At 44.5% G+C, this 23,358-nt stretch overlaps 1 long non-coding RNA gene across 1 annotated transcript; it reads left to right on the forward strand.

Moving 5' to 3' along the window:
• The first annotated feature begins 5 nt into the window (after positions 1-5).
• On the forward strand, positions 6-22,795 carry LOC140201102 (uncharacterized). The gene is made up of 4 exons (XR_011886775.1): positions 6-843; positions 7,536-7,797; positions 12,352-12,616; positions 22,130-22,795. It is a non-coding gene; the product is annotated as an uncharacterized lncRNA (long non-coding RNA).
• The last annotated feature ends 563 nt before the right edge of the window (positions 22,796-23,358 follow it).

Raw genomic sequence — 23,358 nt, forward strand, 5'->3', positions numbered from 1 at the left:
CCCCTGCCGCCCCCGAGCGGGTCACGGCCCGTACCCCAGCGGGCTCCGGTTCGCAGATCCACGACTCCTCCGCCGGCCCGCGGGTCCCGATCTTCCGCCTTCGTGTGTGTCCAGAGCTGAGCGGGGCGGCGTCGGAGGGGCCGGGGTTAGGTTGCAGTTGCTTCCGGAGGTAGCTGGGTTGTGGCTGGAGTCTCTCGGACTTTCCTTTGCGACATTGCTGCCCACTCACCTCTCTAGGGGAAGAGTTGCACAGGATCACCAGGGGCTCCCACTAACCTCCCTCTGTCAATAGCCTCCCCACCCTCTTCATCATAGAATCATAGAAAACATACAGCACAATACAGGCCCTTCGGCCCACAAAGCTGTGCTGAACATGTCCCTACCTTAGAACTACCTAGGCGTACCCATAGCCTCCTATTTTGCTAAACTCCATGTATCCACCCAGGAGTCTCTTCGAAGACCCTATCGTTTCCACCTCCACCACTGCCACCGGCAGCCCATTCCACGCACTCACCACTCTCTGCGTAAAAAACTTACCCTTGACATCTCCTCTGTACCTTCTTCCAAATACCTTAAAACTGTGCCCTCACGTGCTAGCCATTTCAGTCCTGGGAAAAAGCCTCTGACTATCCACAAGATCAATGCCTCTCATCATCTTCTACACCTCTATCAAGTCACCTCTCAGCCTCTGTCGCTCTAAGGAGGCAGAGTTCACTCAACCTATTCTCATAAAGCATGCTCCCCAATCCAGGCAACATCCTTGTAAATCTCCTCTGTACCCTTTCTATGGTTTCCATGTCCTTCCTGTAGTGAGGTGACCAGAACTGAGCACAGTACTCCAAGGTGGGTATGACCATGGTCCTGTATAGCTGCAACATTACCTCTCGGCTCTTAAATTCAATCCCATGATTGATGAAGGCCAATACACCGTATGCCTTCTTAACCACAGAGTCAACCTGCGCAGCAGCTTTGACTGTCCTATAGACTCGGACCTCAATTTCCCTCTGATCCTCCACACTGCCAAGAGTCTTACCATTAATACTATATTCTGTCATCATATTTGACCTACCAAAATGGACCACCTCACACTTGAACTCCATCCGCCACTTCTCAGCCCAATTTTGCATCCTATCAATATCCCATTGTAACCTCTGACAGCCCTCCACACTGTCCACAACACCTCTAACCTTTGTATCATCAGCAAATTTACTAACCCATCTCCCCACTCCAAAGGGCCCATCCAGGTCATTTTTGAAAATCACATATCATGGTCCGGTCCATGAAGTCTGCATTCCAGTTCACGGTCCAGTCCGTTGATTCCTTATTCCAGGTTTTCCTGTTTTCCCTTGTTCCATTGGGTGCCTAAATTGAGGCACCTGATTCTTGTTTTGGGCTGGCATATAAATACTTCTCAAACCAAGGATTCCTTGTTGGGGCTAGGAAGCTGAGCCAGGATAATATTGGCTGGCTGGTTAGGTGGATTGATTGATTGATTGATTGATTGATTGATTGATTGATTGATTGAGTGGGGACTTTGGTGTGGAGGAGCCTCGTAGTTTGGAAAGGGTTAGCTTGTAGCCTATGGCTGCAAAAGGGAGGGGAGGGTTGAGATTGAAGGGGGAGGGTGGGAGACTGTGGAATACCCCAGAAGTAAGGGCAGCCAAAAAAAGAGGTGCATCAAGTGAAAGACCTGAAGTAATGGGGGACAATAAATTGAGGAAAATGGGTGAATTGGAGGAATTTATAGTTCTGTATAAAATTAAAGGTCAGAAGGAAGGAGAAGGAGGGTTTAGAGCTCTTAATCCTTTGAAAGTGGCAGCAGCATTAGAGAACCAAATAGCTAAAGGATTCCAGGCCAAGATTTTGTCTAATGGATTGCTGAAAATTTGTTGCAAAGACATTGACCAATATAACAGTGCTAAAATGGTGGGAATATTGGTTGTGAAAGTGGAGTGTATTACTCTGAAGAAAGGAAAGGAGTTAAGGGGGTAGTGTATAGTATTTGGTCTGGCATAACTGAAAAGGAAATTTTGGACAATATTAAAGGTGCTTGAGTGATTGAAGCCAAATGATTAAAATTAAAAGAAGGTGGTAGTTGGGATTCTCCTGTTCTTCTGGTTTTTGCAGGTGATGTTCTTCCAACTAGAGTCTATCTTGGGTGCATGTCTTATCAAGTTAGAGAATACATTAGGCCTCCCTTATGCTGTTATAATTGCCAGAGATTTGGACATGTTGCTGGTTCATGTCGAGGTAAAAGAAGATGTATGAAATGTGGAGAGGATCGTGATATTAAAGCATGTAAGGCAGCGGTGCCTAAATGCAGTAACTGTGGAGGGGACCATATAGCGGCATTCAGAGGATGTGAGTATTTTAGTAAGGCAAAGCAGATTCAGGATGTTAGTATCCAACAAAAAATATCATATGCTGAAGCAGTAAAGAAAGTTGATAGCAAAGGATAAGTAAAGAAAAAATTGGAACGATGGGGAGTCACTTCATTCTGAGTTCTCCAACTATGGTTCCTTCAGGCATGTTGATGACTAAAGAGTCTTTTTTGGCATTTGTTGTTGATGTACTGGTTGGGGCTAAAACTACGGCCAAGAGGTCAGATATGATAAAAGTAGTTGTTGGAGCTGCAGAGAGATTCCTTGAGATAAAACAGATTTTGCTGGAAAAATTACATGAGTATGTAACAGACAATCACTGAATACTTCCCAGTTGTTGGGATTAGAGAGTACAGAGGAGCTTCATGTGGATGAAGAGGCCAATAATTAGTATTTGGATGTTTTTAATATTACAATGGAATGCAAGAAGTTTATCTGCAAATGGTCAAGAATTAAAAAGATTTGTTGGAACTTTTAAAAACAAGCCTGATTTGATCTGTATACAGGAGACATGGTTGAAGCCTCATTTAGATCTTGTGATCCCTGGATATGATAGTTTCAGAGCTGACAGAACAGGTAAATCTGGTGGAGGGTGTGCAACTTTCATAAAAACAGGACTCCAGTTTAGAAGACTTGATATTAAATCTAAATTTGAAATTGTGGCTGTGGAGGTTTGGAGCTCTTGTGGTCAAATAACTTTTAACTTTTATAATCCAGGTAATATGATGTTATCAGATTTGGATGAAATTATGAATAAGGTAAGATCCCCAGTAATCTGGGTTGGAGATTTCAATGTCCATAATCCTATTTGGGGTAGTGAAATTAAGATAGTAATGGAGCGGTAATAGAGGAGTTTCTAGATAAATACAATGTGGTACTGCTAAATGACGGAAGGCCTACAAGATTTAATATTGTAAAGAATACTTGTAGTCACTTAGACTTATCTATCACTTCCTCAAACTTGGCTAGGGTTGGGGAATAGGATGTTATGGACACATACACACCAGGAAGTGATCACTATCCTATATTATGTCGATTTGGTAGAAATTTGATAGTAGAAGTTGAGGAGAGGTCTGCTAGGTATAATTTTTCTTTGGCCCATTGGGATGAGTACCAGGAGAAAGCTGTGGATATAATAGAAGCAATTAATAGCGAGGGCTCCATAGATGATTGGAATGAATCCCTCTGTTCTATAATTCATAAGGTTGCTCAGTTGACTATTCCGCTACGGAATGTACTTAAGGCTCGAGCATTAGTTCCGTGGTGGAATAAAAATTGTGATATAACAGTAAGAAACAGAAATAGAGCTTACAGGAAATTAAGAAAGTACCCAGTGTTAGATAATATTATGGAGTATAAAAAGGAAAGAGCAGCAGCAAGAAGAGTAATTAAAAATGCAAAGAGGTATAGTTGGAGAAGATCTTGTGGAACCCTGAGACACCTATAAAGCAGCTATGGATGATCATTCACAGAATGTCAGGGATATATAGGAAACCATCTATCCCAGCTTTGCTGGAAGGAGATATTGAAGCTGTAACCAATAAGGAAAAGGCTGATATGTTTGTAGAGGTGTTCCAGGCATTACACAGTTCTGGAGAGTTAGGTGATTTGAGAAAGGAAATTATGTTAAAGGAAAGTTGGAAATTGGACAGTTTGGATGATAATAGCTCCATAAATTTGTCTTTCTCCTTTCAGGAATTGCAGGAAGCTGTCCAATCAGGTTCAAACACTTCTGGTAGGGATGGACTGTGTTATGAATTGCTTAAACATTTAGATGACTCTGTATTAATAGAAATTCTAACATTGTTTAATTCAGTGTGGAAAGAAGGAAAATTACCAGTAGAATGGAAGCATGCGGTAGTAGTTCCAGTTTTAAAGCCAGGTAAGGACGTGACTAGTCCTAGCTCGTATCGGCCTATAGTTTAACATCAGTGCTTTGTAAAATTTATGGAATGAATGGTCACCAACAGACTTGTTTTTTTTTTTGGAAAATAAGGGACGTTTTGCTGCCTATCAAAATGGTTTTAGAACTGGAAGATCAACAATGGAATCTGTTGCCCTTTTAGATCATGATATTAAAAAAGCATTTCAAAATAGAGAAGTAATAATATTTCTAGATATTGAAAGAGCATATCACTCGCTATGGAAGGATGGCTTATTAATTAAACTCTATGATGTGGGAATTAGAGGTAGAATGTTTAATTGGATCAAAGATTTCCTGAAGGAAAGGATAATTCAAGTAAGAATAGATGGAACAAGCTCCAGATCAGTTAAAATAGGTAGTGGTACCCCTCAAGGAAGTGTCATTAGTCCAGTTCTTTTTCATGTCATGATAAATGATATCTTTGATCAGGTAGGGACAAGATTTGGCAAATCATTGTTTGCAGACGATGGTGCAATCTGGAAAAGAGGAAGAAACATCAAGTATATATTAAGGCAGGTACAACAGGCTTTAAGATCAGTTGAAAACTGGGCTAATAAATGGGGTTTCAGGATCTCTGCTTCTAAGTCTAAATACATGATTTTTGGCTTTAGAAGAAAGATTCCTGATTGTGAATTGTGTCTATGATTCTCCACTAGAAAGAGTCAAGGTATTCAAGTTTTTAGGTGTCTGGTTTGATGAAAGGCTTACTTGGAGGGTTCATATAGATAAAACAATTGGAAAGTGTGAGAAAGTTTTAAATGTTATGAGAAGTATTGCTGGATGCGACTGGGGAGCAGGGTGGGAAATTAAATATTTAATATATCTAGCTATGATTAGATCAGTTATAGATTATGGTTGTATTGCTTATGGTTCCACTGCTACGGCAGTGCTTGGAAAACTAGACACTGTGCAGTCCAAAGCACTTAGACTCTGTTGTGGAGCTTTTAGAACAACATCAGTCCCGGCATTGTGTGTGGAGATGGGAGAAGTGCCTCTGCATTTAAGATGAATTCAGTTGGGCCTGCGGTATTGGGTAAAACTAAATGGATTCAATCACAGCTGTCCATCAACTATCAACTCTGCTCTTAAACGCATCTCCCCCATTTCACGTACATCTGCTCTCGCTCCATCCTCCCGCCACCCCACTAGGAATAGGGTTCCCCTGGTCCTCACCTACCACCCCACCAGCCTCCGGGTCCAACATATTATTCTCCGTAACTTCCGCCACCTCCAACAGGATCCCACCACTAAGCACATCCTTTCCTCCCCACCCCCCACCGCATTCCGCAGGGATCGCTCCCTATGCAACTCCCTTGTCCATTCGTCCCCCCCATCCTTCCCCACTGATCTCCCTCCTGGCACTTATCCGTGTAAGTGGAACAAGTGCTACACATGCCCTTACACTTCCTCCCTTATCACCATTCAGGGCCCCAAACAGTCCTTCCAGGTGAGGCAAAACTTCACCTGTGAGTTGGCTGGGGTGATACACTGCGTCCGGTGCTCCCAATGTGGCCTTTTAGATATTGGCGAGACCCGACGCAGACTGGGAGACCGCTTTGCTGAACATCTACGCTCTGTCCGCCAGAGAAAGCAGGATCTCCCAGTGGCCACACATTTTAATTCCACATCCCATTCCCATTCTGACATGTCTATCCACGGCCTCCTCTACTGTAAAGATGAAGCCACACTCAGGTTGGAGGAACAACACCTTATATTCCGTCTGGGTAGCCTCCAACCTGATGGCATGAACATCTACTTCTCTAACTTCCGCTAATGCCCCACCTCCCCCTCGTACCCCATCTGTTACTTATTTTTATACACACATTCTTTCTCTCACTCTCCTTTTTCTCCCTCTGTCCCTCTGAATATACCCCTTGCCCATCCTCTGGGTTCCCCCCCCCCCCGTCTTTCTTCCCGGACCTCCTGTCCCATGATCCTCTCGTATCCCTTTTGCCAATCACCTGTCCAGCTCTTGGCTCCATCCCTCCCCCTCCTGTCTTCTCCTATCATTTTGGATCTCCCCCTCCCCCTCCAACTTTCAAATCCCTTACTCACTCTTCCTTCAGTTAGTCCTGACGAAGGGTCTCGGCCTGAAACGTTGACTGTACCTCTTCCTAGAGATGCTGCCTGGCCTGCTGCGTTCACCAGCAACTTTTATGTGTGTTGTCCATCAAAGTGTCTTTTGCAGGGGGAGTTGGAGCTCCAAAGTAAAATTAAAAGATACCCATTTTTAGATTTGGTTAATAACTGGGCTGTGAAATTGAAACTAACTGAGGAAGACATAGTTGGCCAAATTTGCCTGCCACCCATCGCTTTTTGGCTCTTCCTAGATCCAGAAGTGGACCTATTCCTCCTTTTTCAGCTTCAAGGAAGCAGTGTTGTTTCATCTGCGTTGATCACAAATGAATATTTAAATAATAAATAGGGATCTTATCTGAAGATTTTTACTGATGGCTCAGTGGACCCAGAGAGCAGTAGGGCAGGATTTGGGATGTATGTGTCTCAACTTGCAGTTAAAATTGGTAACCGGGTTTCAGATGGTGTTTCTGCCTTTGCAACAGAATTATTAGCAATCCTCTGGGCCTTATGGTGGATAGAAGACTCTCGACCACGTAGGGTTATCATCTGTTCGGATTCTGCTGCTGCCTTAGAGTCTATAAAAGGGAGTAAATCAAAAGCTCGTCCTGACATTGTTATTGAGATTCCCTTAGTGTTGTTTAGAGTAAGGAAGATGGGTTGTGCAGTTAGATTTTCATGGATACCTGGACATGCTGGGGTGGAGGAAAATGAAATTGTGGATGGCATTGTGAAGTCTTCCTTACAGAGCAGGCAAGTAGAAATTAGAGTTCCCCTAGGCAGAGCAGAATTGAGAAGTAGGATTAAAAAAGGTATAGAGAAGAAGTGGCAGGAGGATTGGAAAAATGAATTAAGGGGCAGGCATTATTTTTCTAGTCACCCACGAGTTAAAAAGGTCTCAGACTGTTACCTTTTAAGTCGTAGAGATATGGTGAAACTGACAAGACTTAGGTTGGGGCATTGTGGGCTAAACTATTATTTGAAGATAATAGGAAAACATGCTACTGGATTATGTGACTGTGGTAGTCCAGAGACAGTCCAGCACGTTTTGCTGAGCTGTAATCGATACAAAGTTGAAAGAAGCATGTTGTTCAAGAGGCTGTATGGCTTAAATTTATTTTGGTTTTCTATTCAATCTTTGTTTGGCCATCAAGAGAATCAACATCTGATTGAAGAGTCGATCATTCAGTTTATACGTGAGACTAGGTTGTATTCGAGAATTTGAGTTCCTTGAAGTTCTATAATTAATTACACATCCTGCAGAGGGCTGTAATACGCCTAGTTGTGTCTAAACAGCCGGAAATAGAAGAAGAAGATTCCCTGCTGGACTGTTTCCTTCCCCTTCTGCCTGAAGCCTTGCCTGCATCCCTGTCAAGTTCAACCACGGGAGTGAGACTGGAGCCTTGCCACGCCAGGGTGAGGAACGATCTATCGCTGAGTTTTGAATCTCTTTGTGTTTAGTGTCTGTGTCAAAGAAGAGTCCTGGCCCTAGGTCCTGTTCCCTAGGAGGGGTCCTGGCTCTGTGTTCCAAGTTCCAGTCCTGTCCCAGTCAAGGGTTTGTGTTCTTGTTCATTCCAGGAGTCCCTCAGCAATTTACTTTGCCAGTCATCCTGGCCCCGTGCTCCTAGAAAGGGTCCCGGGTTGCTAGTCCAAGTCCTAGCCCAGGCCCTGAATCCTAGTCTCATCCAGAGCCTGTGTCAATATCCAGCATCGTTTCTTCCCCACTCACCTTGCTACCTTGAGAAACCTAGCCCTGTTTCGAGTACTTCAGTGTCTGTGTCTTGCATTTGGGTCTGCTCCCAATGACCCCTTGCAACATCACAAAGAGAAGGGTCCCAGAACAGATCCCTGAGGTACACCACTGGTCACCAGCCTCCATGCAGAATATGACCTGTCTACAACCACTCTTTGCCTTCTGTGGGCAAGCCAGTTCTGAATCCACAAAGCAATTTCTCCTTGGATCCCATGCCTCCTTACTTTCTCAATAAGCCTTGCATGGAGTACCTTATGGAATACCTTGCTAAAATCCATATGCACTACTACTATCATACACAGCAACTCCATTAGACCATAGGACCACAAGACATAGGAGCAGAATTAGGCCATTTGGCCCATTGAGTCTGCTCTGCCACTCAGACATACATAGAAACATACATAGAAAATAGGTGCAGGAGTAGGCCATTCGGCCCTTCGAGCCTGCACCGCCATTTATTATGATCATGGCTGATCATCCAACTCAGAACACCGCCCCAGCCTTCCCTCCATACCCCCTGACCCCCGTAGCCACAAGGGCCATATCTAACTCCCTCTTAAATATAGCCAATGAACTGGCCTCAACTGTTTCCTGTGGCAGAGAATTCCACAGATTCACCACTCTGTGTGAAGAAGTTTTTCCTAATCTCGGTCCTAAAAGGCTTCCCCTCTATCCTCAAACTGTGGCCCCTCGTTCTGGACTTCCCCAACATCGGGAACAATCTTCCTGCATCTAGCCTGTCCAATCCCTTTAGGATCTTATACGTTTCAATCAGATCCCCCCTCAATCTTCTAAATTCCAACGAGTACAAGCCCAGTTCATCCAGTCTTTCTTCATATGAAAGTCCTGCCATCCCAGGAAGCAATCTGGTGAACCTTCTTTGTACTCCTTCTATGGCAAGGATGTCTTTCCTCAGATTAGGGGACCAAAACTGCACACAATACTCCAGGTGTGGTCTCACCAAGGCCTTGTACAACTGCAGTAGTACCTCCCTGCTCCTGTACTCGAATCCTCTCGCTATAAATGCCAGCATACTATTCGCCTTTTTCACCGCCTGCTGTACCTGCATGCCCACTTTCAATGACTGGTGTATAATGACACCCAGGTCTCGTTGCACCTCCCCTTTTCCTAATCGGCCACCATTCAGATAATAATCTGTTTTCCTATTTTTGCCACCAAAGTGGATAACTTCACATTTATCCACATTAAATTGCATCTGCCATGAATTTGCCCACTCACCCAACCTATCCAAGTCACCCTGCATCCTCTTAGCATCCTCCTCACAGCTAACACTGCCACCCAGCTTCGAGTCATCCGCAAACTTGGAGATGCTGCATTTAATTCCCTCATCCAAGTCATTAATATATATTGTAAACAACTGAGGTCCCAGCACTGAGCCTTGCGGTACCCCACTAGTCACTGCCTGCCATTCTGAAAAGGTCCCGTTTATTCCCACTCTTTGCTTCCTGTCTGCTAACCAACTCTCCACCCACACCAATACCTTACCCGCAATACCATGTGCTTTAAGTTTGCACACTAATCTCCTGTGTGGGACCTTGTCAAAAGCCTTCTGAAAATCCAAATATACCACATCCACTGGTTCTCCCCTATTCACTCTACTAGTTACATCCTCAAAAAAATTCTGAGATTCGTCAGACATGATTTTCCTTTCACAAATCCATGCTGACTTTGTCCGATCATTTCACTGCTTTCCAAATGTGCTGTTATCACATCCTTGATAACTGACTCCAGCAGTTTCCCCATCACCGACGTTAGGCTAACCGGTCTATAATTCCCCGGTTTCTCTCTCCCTTTTTTAAAAAGTGGAGTTACATTAGCCACCCTCCAATCCTCAGGAACTAGTCCAGAATCTAACGAGTTTTGAAAAATTATCACTAATGCATCCACTATTTCTTGGGCTACTTCCTTAAGCACCCTGGGATGCAGACCATCTGGCCCTGGGGATTTATCTGCCTTCAATCCCTTCAATTTACCTAACACCACTTCCCTACTAACATGTGTTTCGCTCAGTTCCTCCATCTCACTGGACCCTCTGTCCCCTTCTATTTCTGGAAGATTATTTATGTCCTCCTTAGTGAAGACAGAACCAAAGTAATTATTCAATTGGTCTGCCATGTCCTTGCTCCCCATAATCAATTCACCTGTTTCTGTCTGCAGGGGACCTACATTTGTCTTTACCAGTCTTTTCCTTTTCACATATCTATAAAAGCTTTTACAGTCTGTTTTTATGTTTCCTGCCAGTTTTCTCTCATAATCTTTTTTCCCCTTTCTAATTAAGCCCTTTGTCCTCCTCTGCTGAACTCTGAATTTCTCTCAGTCCTCAGGTGATCCACTTTCTCTGGCTAATTTGTATGCTGCTTCTTTGGAATTGATACTATCCCTAATTTCTCTTGTCAGCCACGGGTGCACTACTTTCCTTGATTTATTCTTTTGCCAAACTGGGATGAACAATTGTTGCAGTTCATCCATGCAATCTTTAAATGCTTGCCATTGCATATCCACCGTCAATCCTTTAAGTGTCATTTGCCAGTCTATCTTAGCTAATTCATGTCTCATACCTTCAAAGTTACCCCTCTTTAAGTTCAGAACCTTTGTTTCTGAATTAACTATGGCACTCTCCATCTTAATGAAGAATTCCACCATATTATGGTCATTCTTACCCAAGGGGCCTCTCACGACAAGATTGCTAATTAACCCTTCCTCATTGCTCAAAACCCAGTCTAGAATAGCCTGCTGTCTAGTTGGTTCCTCGACATGTTGGTTCAAAAAACCATCCCGCATACATTCCAAGAAATCCTCTTCCTCAGCACCTTTACCAATTTGGTTCACCCAATCTACATGTAGATTGAAGTCACCCATTATAACTGCTGTTCCTTTATTGCACACATGGCTGATCCTTTCTTCCCAACTCCTCACCTCCTCCCTGTAACCTTTGATGCCATGTCCAATCAAGAACCTATCAAGCTCTGCCTTAAATACATCCAACGACCTGGCCTCCACAGCTGCCTGTGGTAATTAATTTCTCAAATTCACCACCCCTCTCCCCCATGAAAGAAATTTCTCCACACCTGTTTTAAATGGACACCCCTCTATCCTGAGGCAGTGCCGCCTTCTCCCTCCACTGTATTCCATCTGCCACTTTTTTACTTATTCTTCCAATTTGTCCAAGCCCAGTTGCAATCCCATTAATTCCTCAGTACTACTAACCCCTCCACCTATCTTCATATCATCTGCATCTAAAGCCATCAATTCCATTCTCTACATCATTGACAAACAATGTGAAAAGTAGCCATCCCAATATGACCCCTGAGGATCATCACCACTAGTCACAGGCAGCTGACCAGAGAAGGCCCCTTTTATTCCCCCTTGCTGCCTCCTGCCTGTCAGGCATTCCTCTATCCATGCCAGCATCTTTCCTGTAATGCCATAGGATTTTATCTTGTTAAGCAGCCTCATGTGTGTCACCTTATCAAACACCTTCTGAAAATCCAAGTAAATGACATCCACTGCCTCTCCTTTGTCCACACTCTTTGTTACTTCCTCAAAGAACTGACAGATTTGTCAGGCAAGGTATCCCTTTACAGCAACCATGCTAACTTTGACTTATTTTATCATCAGTTTCCAAGTACCTCGAAACCTCATCCTTAGTAACACACTGCAAAATTTCCCAACCCCTGAGGTTAGACTAACTGGCCTATAATGTTCTTTCTTTTGCCTTCCTCCCTTCTTAAACAGTGGAGTGACATTGGCAATCTTCCAGTCCTCTGGGACCATGCCAGGATCAAGTGGTTCTTGAAAGATCATGACCAATGTATCCGTTATCTCTTCAGCAACCTCTCTCAGGACTCTGGGATGTAGTCCATCTGGTCCAGGTGACTTATCCACGATAAGACTTTTGAGTTTGCCTAGCACTTTTTTCTTTGTAATAGCAATGGCACTCACTCCTGCTCCCTGACACACATGGCTCTCTAGCACACTGCTAGTGTCTTCTACAGTAAAGACAGATGCAAAGTACCCATGACATTCATCTGCTCTTTCTTTGTCCCCCATTACTACCTCAGCAGCATCATTTTCCTGTGGTCCAATATCAATGCTCACCTCCCTTTTACTCTTTATCTAACTGAAAAACTTTTGGTATCCAGCTTTATATTATTGGCTGGTTTGCCCTCATTTTTTCATCTTTTCCCTTCTTACAGCTTTTTCAGAGCCATCAAACGTTGCTTGTATGATAACCCTTGCATTCCTGGAATCATCCTTGTGAACAACCTCTGGACCCTCTCCAATGCCAGCACATCTTTTCTTAGATGAGGGCACAATTGAGAGCATCCTGACTGGCTACATCACTGCCTGGTACGGGAACTGAACCTCCGTTAATCACAGGACTCTGCAGAGAGTGGTGCGGACAGCCCAGCGCATCTGCAGTTGTGAACTTCCCATGATTCAGGACATTTACAAGGACAGGTGTGTAAAAAGGGCCCGTAGGATCATCGAGGACCTAAGTCATCCCAACCACAATCTATTCCAGCTGCTACCATCTGGGAAATGGTACCACAGCATAAAAGCCAGGCCCAACAGGCTCTGGGACAGCTTCTGCCACCAGGCCATCAGACTGATTAACTCACGCTGACTTGAGTGTATTTCTGTTACATTGACTGTTCTATTTATTATAAATTACTATGATTGCACATTGCACATTTAGATAGAGACGTAACATAAAGATTTTTACTCGTATGTGAAGGATGTAAGAAATAAAGTCAACTCAATTCAATTCAAAACAGTTCACAATAGTCATCGTGAGGCCTCGCCAGTGCCTTATAAAGCCTCAGCATCACATCCCTGCTCTTGTATTCTAAACCTCTTGAAATGAATGCTAACATTTCATTTGCCTTCCTCACCACTAACAAAACCTGCAGGTTAACTTTTAGAGTGTTCTGCCCAAGGTCTCCCAGGTCCCTTTGCATCTTAGATTTTTGGATTTTCTCCCCGTTTAGAAAATAGTACATTTACTTCTACTACCAAAGTACATGACCATGCATTTTCCAACACTGTATTTCATTTGCCACTTTCTTGCCATTTCTCCTAATCGGTCTAAGTCCTTCTGCATCCTACCTGTTTCCTCAACACTACCTGCCCCCCACCAATCTTTGCATCACCTGCAAACTTGGCAACAAAGCCATCTATTTCATCAACTAAATCATTTATATACAGCATAGAGGAAGCGATCCCAACGCCGACCTTTGTGGAACACCACTAGTCACTGGCAGCCAGCCAGAGAAAGATCCTTTTATTTTGCCTCCTACCAATCAGCCAATAACTGTCCTGTAAAGCCAGAGGCTCTTAACCTGGTAAGCAGCCTCATATGTGGCACCTTGTCAAAGGCCTTCTGAAAGTCCAAATATACAACATCTTCTGCATCTCCTTTATCTATCTTGCGTGTACTCTCCTCAAGGAATTCTAACGAGTTCGTCAGGCAGCATTTTCCCTGAAGGAAACCTCACTGGCTTTGCCCTATCTTGTCCTGTGTCACCAAGCACTCAATCACCTCATCCTTAACAATTGACTCCAACATCTTCTCAACCACTGAGGTCAGGCTAACTGGTCTATAATTTCCTTTCTGCTACCTCCCTCCTTTCTTGAAGAGTGGAGTGACATTTGCAATTTTCCAGTCCTCTAGCACCGTGCCAGAGTCCAATGCTTTTTGAAAGATCATTATTAATGCCTCTACAATCTCTAACGCTACCTCTTTCAGAACCCTGGGGTGCAGTTCATCTGGTCCAGGTGACTTGTGTACCCTTAGGTCTTTTAGCTTGATGAGCACCTTCTCTCTTGTAACAGTAACTGCACTCAGTGCTCTTCCCTCACACCCTTCAACAGACCAAAGAGACAGGTATTAAGATTAGGTTTTTCCTTTTTTCCTATTGCTGATTTGATCTTGGTTGCCCATTGTACAGTGCAGGCAGGATGGCAGATATGGCAGTGGAATGTTCCTCCTGTGGGATGTGGGAATTCATAGAACCTGATGGTCTCCCTGATCTCTACACCTACAGGAAATGCAGCCAGCTCCAGCTCCAGCTCCTGAAAGACCGCATTAAGGAGCTGGAGTTGGAGTTCGATGAACTAAGGATCATCCGGGAGGCATGCAATTGACAGATACAACATTTGAGCAGGTGGTTACACCCAGAGTGCAGAATTCAGGGAGTAGATGGGTGAACACTGAGAGAGGTAAAAGGGAGAAGGAAGTCAGGGTTTCCCTGTGGTCAATAGACAATAGGTGCAGGAGTAGGTCATTCAGCCCTTCGAGCCAGCACCGTCATTCACTGTGATCATGGCTGATCATCCACAATCATTCTCCTCAATAGCAGGTATACTCCTTTGGATACTGCTGAGGGAGATGACCTATCTGGGCAAGGTGGCAGGAGCCACACCAATAACAGTGTGGTCAGCTCTGAACTTCAGGAGGGTAGGGTGAAGTCAGATGGAGCAATAGTCACAGGGACTTAATAGTTAAGGGAACAGATAGATTCTATGGCAACAGAAGATGTCTCTGAGTGGTTGTAGAATATCCTTGAAGGGAAGGGTGAGCAGTCAGAGGTTGTGGTACGTGTTGGTACCAATGAAATGGGCAGGAGAGGGATAGAGGTCCTGCACAGTAAGTTTAGGGAGTTAGGAAGGAGGCTGAAGAACAGGACCTCCAGCTGGTAATCTCCAGATTACTCCTGGAGCCTCGAGCCAGTGAAGGTCAGAACAGGAAGATAGCGCAGAGGAATTAGTGGCTGAGGAGGTGGTGCAGGGGGCAGGGTTTAAAGTTCTTTGAATCTTTTCTAGGGAAGGGGTGACTTGTACAAGTGGGAGGGGTTGCACCTGAACTGGAGGAGAACCAATATCCTGGGAAGGCGATTCGCTAAAGCTGTAGGGGAGGGTTTAAACTAGATTTGCAGGAGGCAGAGGATGGGTGGTTAGCGCACAGGTAGAGACAGCTTGTGGGTAATTTCTGAGGAAGGATAGACAGATGTTAGAGCAAAGATGCACTCAGCCAGATGCTTTGACATGTGTCTGTTTGAATGTAAGGAGTATCATAAACAAGGCGGATGAACTTAGAGCGTGGATCAATACAGGGAGTTGTGATGTTGTGGCCATTACAGAGACTTGGATGTCTCAGGCGCAGGAATGGTTGCTGAGCGTGCCGGGCTAGATGTTTCAAAAAGAACAGGGAGGGAGGCAAAAGAGGTGGAGTTGTGGCACTGCTAATCAGGGATAGTATCACAGCTGCAAAAAAGGAGGAAGTCATGGAGGGATTGTCTACTGAGTCAGTGTGGGTGGAAGTCAGAAACAGGAAGGAGACAATAACTCTACTGTGTGGTTTTTATAGACCCCCAAAGAGTAGCAGGGATATCGAGGAGCAGATGAGGGGCAGATTCTGGAATGATGCAGAAATAAGATGGACTTATTTCCATCTGGGATAGTTTGCATATTGTTGTTTGATTGTTTGTGGTTTTTGTACTGCTATATTTATGCTCTATTCTTAGTTGGTGCGGCTGTAATGAAACCCAATTTCCCTCGGGATCACCAAGTATATCTGTCTGTCTGTCTGTCTATCTATCTATCTATCAGGGTTGTTGTGTTGAGTGATTTTAACTTTCCTAATATTGATTGGCATCTCCCGAGAGCGAGGAGTTGAGGGGTGGGTGGAGTTTGTTAGGTGTGTTCAGGAAGGTTTTCTGATGCAATATGTAGATAAACCAACTAGAAGAGAGGCTGTACTTGATCTGGTATTGGGAAATGAAACTGGCCAGGTGTCAGATCTCTCGGTGGGAGGGTATTTTGGAGGTAGTGATCACAACTCTACCTCCTTTACTGCTGGAGAGGGATAGAAACAGACAACTTGACCATAAGAACATAAGATATAGGAGCAGGAGCAGGCCATTTGGCTTGTCAAGTCTGCTCTGCTATTCAATCATGGGCTGATCCAATTCTTCCAGTCATCCCCACTCCCCTGCCTTCTCCCCATACCCTTTGATGCCCTGGCTAATCAAGACCCTATCTACATCTGCCTTAAATACACCCAATGACTTGGCCTCCACAGCTGCTTGTGGCAACAAATTCCACAGATTTACCACCCTATGACTCAAGTAATTTCTCAGCATCTCTGTTCTAAATGGACGTCCTTCAATCCTGAAGTCATGCCCTCTTGTCCTAGACACCACTACCATAGGAAATAACTCTGCCATATCTAATTTGTTCCGGCCTTTTAAATTCAGAATGTTTCTATGATATCCCCCTCATTCTCCTGAACTCTAGGGAATACAACCCAAGAGATGCCTCATACAGTAACCCTTTCATTCTTGGAATCATTCTCATAAATCTTCTCTGAACCCTCTCCAACATCAGTATATCCTTTCTAAAATAAGGAGCCCAAAACTGCGCACAATACTCCAAGTGTGGTCTCATGAGTGCCTTATAGAGCCTCAACATCACATCCCTGCTCTTATATTCTATACCTCGAGAAATGAATGCCAACATTGCATTTGCTTTTTTCACCACTGACTCAACCTGGAGGTTAACCTTTAGAGTATCTTGCACAAGGACTCCCAAGTGTCTTTGCATCTCTGCATTTTGAATTCTCTCCCTATCTAAGTAATAGTCTGCTCATTTATTTTTTCCACCAAAGTGCATGACCATACACTTTCCAACATTGTATTTCATTTGCCCATTACCCTAAATTATCGAAGTCTCTCTGCAGGCTCTCTGTTTCCTCAACACTACCGGCTCCTCCACCTATCTTTGTATATCAGCAAATTTAGCCACAAATCCATTAATACCATAGTCCAAATCATTGATATACATCGTAAAAAGCAGCGGTCCCAACACCGGCCCCTGTGGAGCTCCAGTGGTAACCGGCAGTCATCCAGAATAGGATCCCTTTATTCCCACTCTCTGTTTTCTGCCGACCAGCCAATGCTCCACCCATGCTAGTAACTTCCCTGTAATTCCGTGGGCTCTTATCTTGCTAAGCAGCCTCATGTGCGGCACATTGTCAAAGGCCTTCTGAAAATCCAAGTACACTATGTCTACTGCATCTCCTTTGTCTACCCTGCTTGTAATTTCCTCAAAGAGTTGCAGTAGCTTTGTCAGGCAGGATTTTCCTTTCAGGAAACCATGCTGACTTTGGCCTATCTTGTCATGTGACTGCAGGTACTCCATAATCTCATCCCTAACAATCGATTCCAACAACTTCCTAACCACTGATGTCAGGCTAACGGGTCCATAGTTTCCTTTCTGCTGCCTCCCACCCTTCTTAAATAGCAGAGTAACATTTGCAATGTTCCAGTCATCCAGTATAATGCCAGAATCTATCGGTTCTTGAAAGAGCATTGTTAATGCCTCCACAATCTCTCCAGCTACTTCCTTCAGAACCCGAGGATGCTGATCCAGGAGATTTATCCACCCTCAGACCATTAAGCTTCCTGAGCACCTTCTCAGCTGTAATTTTCACTGCACGTACTTCACTTCCCTGACACTCTTGAATGTCCGGTATACTGCAGACGTCTTCCACTGTGAAGACTGATGCAAAATACGCATTCAGTTCCTCTGCTATCTCTGCATCATTAACTGTCATTATCATTAACTCCAGCATCATTTTCTATTGGTCCTATATCTAACTTCAAGTTTCTTTTACCCTTTATATACTTAAAAAGCTTAAAAGCTTTTAGTATCTTCTTTGATATTAGTTGCCAGCTTCCTTTCATAATTCAGATTTTCCTTCCTAATGACCTTCTTAGTTTCCTTCAAGTTTTTAAAAGCTCCCCAATCCTCTATCTTCCCACTAGCTTTGGCTTCCTTGTATGCCCTCTATTTTGCTTTTACTTTGGCTCTAACTTCACTTGTCAGCCATGGTAGTGTCCTCCTTCCCTTTGAAAATTTCTTCTTATTTGGAATATATCTGTCTGGCACTTCCCTCATTTTTTCACAGAAACTCCAGCCATTACTACTCTGCAGTCCTTTCTGCTTGTATCCCTTTCCAGTCAACCTTGGCCACTTTCCCTCTTGTGCCATTGTAATTTCCTTTATTCCACAGAAATACCGACACATTGGGTTTTAGTTTCTCCTCAAATTTCACCATGAACTTGATTGTATTGTGATCACTGTTCCCATAGGGGTTCCTTAACCTTCAGCTCCACAAATTAAATTAAATTCCACAAATTCACCACTAAAGAAATTTCTAAAGAAATTTAGAAATTGGCTAAAGAAATTTCTCCGCATCTCTGTTTTGAAAGGGCGCCCCACTATCCTGAGGCTGTGCCCTCTTGTCCTGGACTCTCCCACCATGGGAAACATCCTTTACACATCTACTCTGTCTAGAGCTTTCAACATTTGAAAGGTTTTAATGAGATCACTCCTCATCCTTCTGAATTCCAGTGCGTACAGACCCAGAGTCATCAAACATTCCTTGTATGATAACCCTTTGGAATCATTCTTTGGAACCTCCTCTGGACCCTCTCCAATGACAGCACATCTTTTCTAAGATGAGGGCCCAAAACTGTTCACAATACTCAAGTTGGGACCTCACCAGTGCCTTATACAGCCTCAGTGTCACATCCCTGCTCTTGTATTCCACACCTCACCACCTTCCTCACTGCTGACTCAATTTGGGAAAACATTTAATTGATGTAGGAGGAAATATGATACTATTAGTCAGAAACTTGGCAGCAGACATTCTCGGGGAAATACACAGCAGGAATGTAGCAAATCTTCAGGGACATTTGCATGGATTTCGGCAAAGGCATGTTCCATTGAGACAGGCAAAGGATGGTAGAGTTAAAGAACCATGGGGTACAAATATGTAGAAAATCTAGTTAAGAAGAAAAGAAAGCTTACCAAAGGTTCAAGAAACCAGGTACTGTTTGAGCCTAGAAAATTACAAGGTTGCTAGGAAGGTGCTTAAGAATGAAATTAGGAGAGCTAGAAAGGGCCTTGGTGAGCAGGATTAAAGAAAACTCCAAGGCATTCTACAAATATGTGAAGACCAAGAGGTTGAGCCATGTGAGAATAGGGCCATTCAGGTTCAATTTACTGTCGGAATTGGTCCCATCCTTCACAAACTGACCATGAATACAGTTATTGGGACCATATGCTTTCTCTCTTTCTGCCCCCCCCTCCCCCCTGTTTGTACCACTCACCCACACATAGCAGCCCATGAACTGTCTCACACACTAGGTGCTCCCTCACACAGTAGGCGCTCCATCCTCACATAGTAGTGCTCCCTCAGATTGTGCGTCGCTCCCTCACAGAGTGGGTGCGCTCTCAACACAGATTGAGTGCTGTCTCACACTTGCATTGCTTCCTCACAGAGCGGGACGCTCCCTCACTCCCCTGACGGTGGGCGGTGTACCGTGGTGCTGGTTACTGTAGTCAGTCTGACCCTCGCCCTCTCCGCCTCTGCTCAGTCACCTCTGCCCCAGTGCTCAGCTCTGCTCTGATTGGCCAGATGTCACCATGTAACTTTCCTTCTGTGGGAGGGGCTGGGGGGAGTAGATTCCCATTGCTGAACCCAGGGTTGAAGCTTCCTCTGGTCTGGATACTGGAACCAGCCTGGGGAGCAGGTACCTTGAGGCCACAGAGTTAAACCCTTCAGCCCAACTTATTCATGCTAACCCTGATTCCAATCTAAACTAATCCCATGTAAGGCCATAAGATATAGGAGCAGAATTAGACCATTTTCCCATCAACTCAGTTTTGCCATTCTGTCATGGCCAGTTTATTATACCTCTATCCCCATTCTCCTGCCTTCTCCCCATAACTTTTGATGCCCTGACTAATCAAGAACCTACCAACCTCTGCTTTAAGTATGCCCAATGACTTGGCTTCCACAGCCGTCTGTGGCAATGAATTCCACAGGTGTCCACCTGTGGCCTCTTCCACTGTTGTGGTGAGGACACCTTATATCCTGTCTGGGTAGCCTCCAACCTGATGGCATGAACATGGATTTCTCAAACTTCCAGTAATGCCCCTTACCCGACCCCCCCCACCTTCACCATTTCCCATCCCCCTTTTCCTTCTCTCACTTTATCTCCTTGCCCACCCGTTGCCTCCCTCGGGTGCTCCTCCCCCTCTTCTATGCCCTTCTGTCTCTTTCATCAATCAACTTCCCAGCTCTTTACTTCATCCCTCCTGCTCCAGGTTTCACCTATCACCTCATGTTTCTCCCTCTCCTCCCCACCCCCACCTTTCAAATCTACTCCTCAGCTTTTTCCTCCAGTTCTGCCGAAGGGTTTTAGCCTGAAGCATCGACTGAACTTTTTCCAATGATGCTGCCTGGCCTTCTAAGTTCCTCTAGCATCTTGTGTGTTGCAAGTTAACCTTTAGGGAATCCTGTGCAAGGACTCCCAAGTCCCTTTTCACCTTAGACTTTCATATTTTCTTCGCATTTATAAAGTAGTCAGTGCCTTTATTCCTTTTACCAAAGTGTAAGACCACACAAGTGGTTCCACTGTATTCCATCAGCCACTTTGCATTCTCCAATCTGTCTAATCTGTCCCAATTTGCCCACATTTGCTCCACGTCCCTGTCCACTATCGAAAAGCAATGCCATATTGAAGCAGACGCCTCAACTCAACTGGCCAAGAGGGTGTCATGGTAACTTAGTGGTTAGGGTAATGCTTTACGGTGCCAGCAACTGACGTTCAGTTCCCACCACGGTCGAGAAGGAGAATGTACCTTCTCGCTGTGACCATGTGTGCTGCCGCCAGATGCTCCGTTTCCTCCCACCGTCCATAGATTGTGTTAGTGTTAGTGGGTTATGTCTGCTGTGTACAATTCCCCTTTCAGCAAAGTACTTTTAATGATCCACAGACTGCACAATCTCATGAAGGGTGTGGAATAAAATGTGTTTCAATGTATAAATACTAGCATGTATTTACAATATGAACAGCATTATAAAATCTGGTTTAGAGTTTACAGTACAGAGATAGATATACTTTATTGATCCTGAGGGAAATTGGGTTTCGTTACAGCCGCACCAACCAAGAATAGAGCATAAATATAGCAATACAAAAACCACAAACAATCAACAACAAAATGCAAACTATGCCAGATGGAAATAAGTCCAGGACCAGCCTATTGGCTCAGGGTGTCTGACCCTCCACGGGAGGAGCTGCAAAGTTCGATGGCCACAGGCAGGAATGGCCTCCTGTGCTGCCCAGTGTTGTATCTCAGTGGAATGTGGCTGAAGTCCAACAGTAAAAAGTTCAATATCCGGTCTGCAAACACGTTCCTTGATTGTAATATGACCCGGATTGCACCATCTGTTGTTAACCAGAACAGTAAGCACCCAACTCCTTTATGCTTACCGCTCTCAGTGCACTTCCGGTCAGCCTGAACGGTCTGGAAGCCGTCCATGGAGAAGTTTTGATCGGGTATGTCCTCGTGCAGCCCCGCTCCAGTAAAACACATAACACTGCACTCCCGAAATGTCCTGTGAGGCCTGGCTAGTGCTGTGAACTCGTCCATTTTATTACCCACCGAACTCCTCTTCTCCATAAGTCTCTGTTGTCTCGACCTGGTCCTCTTTCCTTGCCTTTGTAATCCCCCTTTGCATCTTCTGTGTGTTTTCCTCCAGATTTTAGCAGGGGTGTCCGCCACTCTGCTCGCTAAACCAGCCGGTGTAAGCGCAAGTAGCTGGTCCCTGGAATGAACAATGCGACCATGCTTCTGTCCTGCATGTCGGGATGTAACTATTTCCAGTGCTAAAAACCCAAATAAAACTCTCCCTACCAGCATGTTAGAGAGGGTGCAGCTTTGATGTGTTACCGTCGAAAAAAATTACAAAAAATAACAAGTTGTTTTGTGCTGTGATGGGGGTAATAGAGGGGGTGGTGGGGCTAACAAGAATGGTTGATCAGATTAACTGCCCTTTGAGGGAGAAACTTTTAAGATGGAGTGAAGTTTTTTTTTAAAATAGTGCTATAATTCCACCAGGAAGGGGGGAGAAGATGGTGGCGCGATAACAGTGCGCGTGGCCACTTCGGTGATGAATATCTGTTATCTGTCAAGTGGGGACCGTGCACAATTCTGATTTGATGGAGACGGATGTGTGAGAACAGCAGAACATCTGGAAAAACTTCTGAAATGCCGGCTTTGCTGCCGCTGTTACTGTGTGGTAACCGGAATCTCCGGAGCAGAAGGCCCTGAAATCCTCGGCTTTGCGTGTTTCAGCAGCCGGGGAGGGGTCGAAGGTGCTCGGCAGAGGATGGCGCTCGGGAGACTGTATCAGAGAGGCTGCTCGGAAGCTCGGAGATTTCAGATGGACGGACTCAGTGTCGGCTGTGGTCGGCTGCTTCCAAGGTATCAGCAAGTTGACGGTGCCTGGAGGTTTATGGCAGGGAGTTTCTCCCTTTTGCCGCCTGCTATCGGGGACTCGGGAGTTGATTGACTTGGGACTTTGAGACTTTTTTTTTACTGTGCCTGTGGTCTGTTCTTCATCAAATTATGGTATTGCTTTGCACTGCTGTAACTATATGGTATAATTATGTGGTTTTGTCAGGGTTAGTCTTTGGTCTGTCCTGTTTTCTGTGATATCACCCTGGAGAAACATTGTATCATTTCTTAATGCATGTGTGCATTTCTAAATGACAGTAAAAGAGGACTGAGTGTTGTCATAATCTAATCTATAACACTTTCCAGACAAGAGTTTTTGGAAACAACAGCTTGCAGGTTGGGTAGTGTCTGCAACGTTTTTACTGCCTACTGCTTTGTCCTAGAAACATATGTCTTGCAGTGCAGCCAATGACCCTTTTCTGCTGATGTGACAGTTCACTGCAGTTTTTCTATATCATGAGAAGATGCTAACACCAAACCAGACTGATGGCTGATATGAGGATGATTTTTATGATGACAGTGTTCATGATTTCCCAACCTCAGGAAGAAGAGTGTGCCACATTCATCTTATTCTCACAATCTTACACTCAGTCGCTATTTTTGAGTATTTCACCAACAACCGATCTGGAATTTTCACACAGAATAGTGTCGACAGTTTACAGACAGTGGTGGGAAAAACAAAACCATTCTGTGGGTGAAAATACCTCATTAATGAGGCCGGAGGAGAATGTCCAGACTGGTTCAAGCTGACAGGAACGTGACAATAACTCAAATAACCACACGTTACAACAGCAGTGTGCAGAAGAGCATCTCTGAATGCACAACACATC

This window comes from Mobula birostris, chromosome 8 (assembly GCF_030028105.1).
Source record: "Mobula birostris isolate sMobBir1 chromosome 8, sMobBir1.hap1, whole genome shotgun sequence".
Classification (NCBI taxonomy): Eukaryota; Metazoa; Chordata; class Chondrichthyes; order Myliobatiformes; family Myliobatidae; genus Mobula; species Mobula birostris.